Source organism: Sciurus vulgaris (assembly GCF_902686455.1).
Source record: "Sciurus vulgaris genome assembly, chromosome: 7".
In the NCBI taxonomy this organism is placed as follows: Eukaryota; Metazoa; Chordata; class Mammalia; order Rodentia; family Sciuridae; genus Sciurus; species Sciurus vulgaris.
This window is the reverse complement of record NC_136467.1, coordinates 85,719,109-85,727,111: the sequence shown is the minus strand read 5'-3', so window position 1 is coordinate 85,727,111 and position 8,003 is coordinate 85,719,109. Positions and strand designations below refer to the sequence as shown.

The 8,003-nt window shown below is 36.4% G+C and overlaps 1 pseudogene across 1 annotated transcript; it reads right to left on the bottom strand.

The window, feature by feature from the left end:
- Positions 1-750: 750 nt before the first annotated feature.
- Positions 751-2,889, bottom strand: LOC306666628 (ras-related protein Rab-2B-like; annotated as a pseudogene). Its single transcript has one exon. The product of its transcript is annotated as a ras-related protein Rab-2B-like (transcript).
- Between the last annotated feature and the right edge of the window lie 5,114 nt (positions 2,890-8,003).

The window sequence follows — 8,003 nt, the reverse complement described above, 5'->3', positions numbered from 1 at the left end:
GCAATGCTGATACAGTAAAAAATCTTCCCAATAACACACAACAGCCAAGCTTGAAGTGCTATAAAAGACAAAATGAAAGTCATTCAAATAATCTTCACAAAAACCTTCAAACTTGCAAATCACCATGTAATATGAAATCGCCATAGAACTCATGTAAAGTTAGAAGAAACAAATAGGTTATTCACTCAATTGACCATTTGGCAAAATGGCCATTGAAATATGGTTTTGGTGAACTGGTTTCAGCAAATTAATTTCTGGAATTGACCTTGAACACTGCTCCAACTTCAGAGGATAAAAGTAGTGACAGAGTAGGAAGAAGTGCATGGATGAAGCTCCTGTCTTTTTCACTGTTATAAGATGGTATGATATAAATCAGACAGGAGAGTGTTTGAAAATGAGAAATGACTCAGCGATTGAAATGAGTTCACTAAAATACTGAAAGAGATGGAAAAGTTGGGCAATCTCTGACACCATTAAGGGAAACAGTTAGTTGCCATATGAGACCAGTAGGACACAATGAAAAGAAATGTAGTGAATGATTTGAACATTTTGTGTCCATAAAATCTGAGATTGCTGTACAATCAAAAGAAATTTTTTAGAAATGGAAACAAATGTAATTTGACCAACTTATTTAAGCAAAATTTGGTGGTTTGTAAAATCAATCAGTATTTTGCACTAAGTATATTTTATTTAGTACACTCCCCTATCATCTTTTTTTATTTTTTATTTTTTTATGAGCAGCTTGGATACATGCATATATTTAATAATGAAACAATTCATTAACAAGAAAAAATTATAAAAATTCATGAGACCTCAGTGCTGTGGAAGAAAGTGAGATATCAAGGAAAAAAGCAACTGAACAAGAAGGTAATATGATGAGCAAAAACAAAGGCAAATATGACTAGGATAGTATTATATGATCTGAAAAGGAGAAGGGCTGGAGAAGCAACCAGTTATCTGAATGCTTGGTAGCAAGCAGCCGCACTGCATGCTGCACAGAATGGAGGCCATGTGCCAGAGAAAGCAGGAAAGGAAAAGAATCTATAACCCAGGGTAAACAGATGGAAGAGAGTAGGAATTACAGAGAGATGACTCTAAGGCCTTTTGTTTCCTCTAAAGTCTAAAATAAGCCTTAAGTTTTTAAGTATGTCAGTCAAATTCTACAATCACATCACGAGTAGCACTAGGCACCTGTGAAGAAGTGGTGAGGGGAGTGGTTTATAAAAGTAAAGGAGTGACATGGATCCTGCTCTACAGAGCTTACAACCTACATGAGGAGACAAATTCTACACATAAAACTACTATAAAATATATTTACAAAGTAACATACATACATATAAATACACATATGAATATCCAACATAGGAAGGCTAAGGGGTACTATGTCAATAATTGCTTAGAAGTCCCTAGGAGAGTCATTGAAGGCTTCCTAAAGGAAAAAATGTTGGACTTCTTTAAAGTATAGTGTTAGTAGAAAGTAGAGCATGTGCAAAGGTACAGAAATAGGAATAAATATACCATGCTCAGGAAGCAAATAAGCTTGATTAGAGTCCAAATACATCTAGTTAAGAAGTGAGTGTGATGAAACAGTAGAGGTCCACTCAGTGAAAGACCCTGCAATGTTAGATCTGGTCCGTAAACAAAATGAATAGGGAATGAATGTTTTCTTTAGGTAAGGATAAGTGGCCACGGGTCCAGGACCAAATCCACTTCTCTCAAGTTTGGTAAGAGACAGAAACCAGCAATGGAATAGTAGAGAAGCACTCAGCTTCCTTTGAGAAGTACAAGGAACTGCCTTCTTCAAGGACTTGTTCAAAGTGGCAAGTGAACCCCCCAAAGCAAAGAAGTTAAAAAACAATGAAATTCCTATGCAGCAGATCTAATATCCTAAAGCCAGCTAGATCCTGGTCATCTCAAGTGTTCAAGCAGAATATACTTGGCCCTTACTACTAATTCTTGGTGGGAAGCATATTATATATGCTTATAAAATGGTTTTATTTTTGAACTACAATGACAATCAACTTTGATCCTAATATTTTACACATTACAACAAGGATGAAAAGAGCTCCAATCTATAGGGAATGTTCATGTCCCTAAAGAAGGACAGGTCAGTAAGGGCCCAAATTCTCCCCTGTTCTTTAAGTGGAAAAGCAAAATATCACACCTTGAAAAGAGGCTGCTCTCAGCCAAAGCAAGTAAGACCTCTTTCTTTAAGCCTATTGATCTGAAGATGTTCCAGGAAGAAAAGGAAAAAAACCCGAAAGAGTTCAGGTCAGACGTTCAGCAGCAGCCAGAGTCCAACCCTATGTCATGACAGTTCTGCTGGGAAGCACTGGGTCCCAGAGATGTTGAAATTGACTTTTGAGCTCCAATCTTGATGCCATTTGTCTCATTGTGGACATCAAATAAACCCTGCTGGATCTTCCTATATATTTCTTTGGCTGTGTTAATGAAGGCCTCTTCAACATTGCAGGCTGTTTTGGCTGAAGTTTCCATGAATATAAGTCCATGCTCCCGAGCAGAGACCTCTCCTTCCTCTCTTCTTCCTCTCTCTTCACATCCCTGTGGGACTCTAGGTCACTTTTATTCCCTATCAGTATGATAACCATGTTGGAGCTAGAATGCTGGCGGGCATCCTCTAACCATGAGATCAGGTGGTTGAAGGTTTCACACCTTGTAATGTCATATACCAGCAGCTCCAGCTGCTCTCTTGTAGTAGGAACAGGTGATAGAACAGAAGGATTCTTGCCCAGCCGTATCCCAGATTTGCAGTTTGATTTGTTTTCCATCAGTGTTGACCATGCGGGCCCCAAACTCCACACCTATTGTGAGATCGTGGACAGGCTGGAACCGCTTGTCTGTAAACTGCAGGAGGAGACATGACTTCCCCACACCTGAAAGAAGATGCTGTACATTCTAGCAAGCTCGCGGCCGGAGACCCCCTATCATCTTAATAAAATAATTTCATTGTAATTGAAGAATTGTTTCAGTGTGCTAATTCATTTGAGGGATTAACTAAAATACAAGCTGTTTCCTTGAGTTTCCCTTTAGAACTGATGCTGAACAATCTCCTATTTCCTGGTACATTCATCCTCTTCTCTGTCATCACTCCCATTCCTCTAACAGTTTTGTCATAGATTTTTGCAAGAGGAAAGTTATTGTCAGATGCTTGCCCACTGCAAAGACACATGATGCCCATTAGGATGTGAGTGTTCATTGGTGTCAAACATTCCTGTACCACTAGACACATGTTAATTGTGGTGAGGCGATCACTTATGTATTCAGGTCTCTTCTTGATTGCATTACAAAAATCTGGTGGGTGGGCATAAGTTCGCCTTGAATGATTAATCATCTAATATCCAACATTCTAACAGATGCATACAGTACTTTGCATATTGTTCTCCAACTGCTGCCCCAGACTTTTAAATTTTTAAATGTTATGCTTTGTCCCCACTTCCTTAATACAAGTAATTCAAACAAGTGAAGTCTATGAAATCTTTATAATTTCACCTGTAATTTGCAAAAGTAATCAAGGCTATCAACTTGGTTTTGACTTACAGGGTGTCTTGTCTTTGTAGATTTTTGTTGCTTGGGAGTGGCAAGGTGTTTGGGAAGAAGCCCTATGATTGTCAGTTGTCTTCTCCCAATTATTCGTTTTACTTCTCTCTCCATTAGAAGAACCGCCATCCCTCCTTTGACTGCGTAGGACTAGAGGAAATACACCTCTTCATTTTTAGGTTATGACCTTGATCTCTCTAGTAAATACTCACATATTTTTTCCCAAAGAAGTTTGTAAACATCTTTGATTTAAGGTTTCCAGTGACAAAATTAAATTTGTGTTTTGTGATGGAACTTAGATATGAAAACCTCATACCTGATAATTATTCTAACCGCATTCTGTTAATAATTGCATAGCTTTATTGAATACACTGTGGAGATGTCCACATAGAAGTGTTCTCTAGGCTACATGAATGTTCCACTTGAGTGACACTCTCCTGATTTCTTTGCTCTGCCTACTCTACCTCCAGCTGTTGCCTTTGGCTTTTTAACTTCTTCTTGCCTCACTAAATCCAGTTTCTCAAGCTCAATACCTTTTCAGCTAAAAGTTACCACTATCCAAGCTACTATTTGAAGCCTATACGTTTTACAACTTGCAGCCTTCCACTTGTGTTTTTAGCATGAGTTATTCTCTCTTTCAGCACTTCTACTCCTGGGAAGAGAAACTGATTCATGACCAGCTTTGAATGTCTAGAAAGGAAACAGAAAGCAAAGGCATTGGTTGCACTCTGGTATGATGAACTGATGAATTGCATTTTATGTATTTTCTTCTCTTTCTAAAATATTTAGTTATCCTGAACATCTAGATAGATCAACTATATCTTACACAGATCTGATTAATCTCTTGCCGATAGTAGCCCTTACTGGCTTTTCATATAAGACTCATAATCCCCCTGCTCTTGTTCAACGAGTAGTGATGTTCTTTCTGAACTTGTGTTCTCTTTCACAGTCTTTTCTATTAACATTGAAACCTATTGTTCACAAATTCTAATTCCCAAGTTTTTATTCCTAGTCACTATGAAGAAAGGGGTTATTAGGAGTTACCTTCTCTTTTTAAATAGTTAGCTGGATATGTTACTCATAATGTTAGGCAATAAGTTTTCAAGTGTTGTTTTGTTTTACATTATTACCCTGCATTGACAGGCATGTTGAATAAAATGACAGATGGTGTTCAGATTCTTTTTCTGATCATGGTAACAGCAGATACAGCAATGGCATGTGAGACAAACGTATGGATTGTGATGTCAACTCAGCAGAAAACTTCATTTTTGTATAATTCTCTTACTGATCTCAATTAACTATTCTCTGTTAAGATGCTAGTGTGTGAGAAATAAAGTCTATTCTTTTTTGGTTAGAGTGTGATTTATTATGTTCTTTTTTTGAAATGTCACCTTTCTAAAACTGAGAAGTATATTGAGCTTCTTTGCTGATTCAGGTGATTTTAGAAACACAATTGCCTTATTTCTCTCCCCCAAGATTCCCATGGAAATTTCTAGCAAAAAATAAAGAAACAGAAAATATGGAATCATTATAAGAAATATGCAAAAGTTAATGGCATTAATATCTGTGTGGCAAAATTACTGTGAGTTTTGTTTTCTTCATTTTATTTTAGTTTACTTTTTATTAGAAAAAGTCATCTTAAAGTCAAAATATTCCAAAAGTGCTATACAGATTCAATGCAATTCCAATTAAAATCCCAATGATGTACCTTACAGAAATAGAGCAAGCAATTATGAAATTCATCTGGAAGAATAAGAAACCCAGAATAGCTAAAGCAATCCTCAATAGAAAGAGCAAAGCAGGGGGTATAGCAATACCAGATCTTCAACTCTATTACAAATCAATAGTAATAAAAACGGCATGGTATTGGTACCAAAATAGATAGGTAGATCAATGGTACAGAATAGAGGACATGGACACAAACCCAAATAAATACAATTTTCTCATACTAGACAAAGGGGCCAAAAATATGCAATGGAGAAAAGACAGCCTCTTCAACAAATGGTGCTGGGAGAACTGGAAATCCATATGCAACAGAATGAAACTAAACCCCTACCTCTCACCCTGCACAAAACTCAACTCAAAATGGACCAAGGACCTCAGAATCAGACCAGAGACCCTGCATCTTATAGAGGAAAAAGTAGGTCCAAATCTTCAATTTATTTCCTTAGGATCAGACTTCCTTCACAGGACTCCCATAGCACAAGAAATAAAAGCAAGAATCAACAACTGGGATAGATTCAAACTAAAAAGCTTTCTCTCAGCAAAGGAAACGATCAGTAATGTGAAGAGAGAACCTACAGAGTGGGAGAAAATCTTTGCCACTCATACATCAGATAGAGCGCTAATTTCCAGAATCTATAAAGAACTCAAAAAACTCTACACCAAGAATAGAAATAATCCAATCAACAAATGGGCTAAGGAAATGAACAGACACTTCACAGAAGAAGATCTACAAACAATCAACAGATATATGAAAAAAATGTTCAACATCTCTAGTAATAAGAGAAATGCAAATCAAAACTACCCTAAGATTTCATCTCACCCCAATTAGAATGGCGATTATCAAGAATACAAGCAACCATAGGTGTTGGCGAGGATGTGGGGAAAAAGGTACACTCATTCATTGCTGGTGGGGTTGCAAATTAGTGCAGCCACTCTGGAAAGCAGTATGGAGATTCCTCAGAAAGCTTGGAATGGAACCACCATTTGACCCAGCTATCCCACTCCTTGGCCTCTACCCAAAAGACTTAAAATCAGCATACTACAGAGATGCAGCCACATCATTGTTCATAGCTGCTCAACTCACCATAGCCAGATTGTGGAACCAACCTAGATGTCCTTCAATTGGTGAATGGATAAAGAAACTGTGGCATATATATACAATGGAATATTACTCAACCATAAAGAATGATAAAATTATGGCATTTGCAGGCAAATGGATGAAATTGGAGAATATCATGTTAAGTGAGATAAGTCAATCTCAAAAAACTAAATGACGAATGATCTTGCTGATAAGCGGATGATGACATATAATGGAGGGAGGGAGGGAGGGGTTAGCGTTAGGGTTAGGGTTAGGGTTAAGGAGGGTGGCAAGAATGGAGGAAGGAAGGACTGTATAGAGGGAAAAGAGGGGTGGGAGGGGTGGGGGGGAAGGAAAAAAATAACAGAATGAATCAAACAACATTACCCTATATAAATTTATGATTACACAAATGGTATGCCTTGACTCCATGTACAAACAGAGAAACAACATGTATCCCATTTGTTTACAATAAAGAAGTCAAAATATTGATTTTGAAATCATTTGAAAGTGACAGAAAAGATTGTAACCAATTTGATAGACATGCTCATATTCTCAGAAATGAAAATATTAGAATAAAGGAAAATATCTAGATACTTGATTACAAATGTGTGCAATATTGAGGATACAATTTAGTAAAGAACAAGTATGCATAGGCACATTTCTATTCTTAGTTACAATAAAATGCTAACTAAAATGATATATATTTTTATTTTTAAAAAGTTATAAAAAGGCTTAGAAATATTTCTGAGTGTCATGAGGTTGCAATGAACTGTCAAATTCAAATGAAAATACTAATTAATCACAGTTTGGGGGAAGGAAATTTGGGAAACTATCAGGAGCCTTAAACATCTTCATAAACATTGCCAAACAGAACCCTAAGTCCTTGTTCTAAAAAGATAGAGTAGTATACAACAATGCATCTTAACATATTATTTGCCTGGTTGGTCCACAAAAATTGGAACAATTGTTTTGATTGTTAATATATTAAAATTAAAGAAAAATGCAATAACCATTTGCTGAAGTAGTTTACATAGTCAAAATCATGGTTTTAGAGAATATATGATATGCAAAATATGTGTAATGTGATAAAAAGTAAAATAAGAAAACACGAAAGCAGTCATTCTCATATTTGGTATGATTCCATTTTAATAGTATTTACACACAGAGACAAAAAGAAAAAGAGAAACACTAAAGATTTCTTTATTGGGTTGATGTGTAGAATTATGAATACTTTCTTATACACTAATGCAATAGCATAAAAGTTTGCATTGTCAAGTCAGACACATAAAAACAGAGGTTTTATCCCATGTCAACCTTAACAATAATTTCCCAGTGTTCAGATAAGGCAGAGGAAATGCAGAATCGTCAACAGCTCTTTGGGGCCCACTTTGCTGCTGAAGTATGACTTCTGATGTAGATTTATCATGAAAGTCTTCCGAAGGGTACATACAGCCATTGCTCATACAAAAGGGAATTGTTTTAATCATTAAAGCATTTTATTTCATACTCCAATATTTACAAAGCTTTTGTGACACTTTCCAGGGAGTCATTTCTTAAATCCATAGATTTCACACGTTTCTTTTCCATAAATAATACTAGACAAATCTTGCATATTCTGCTAAAACCATTCCATAGATGA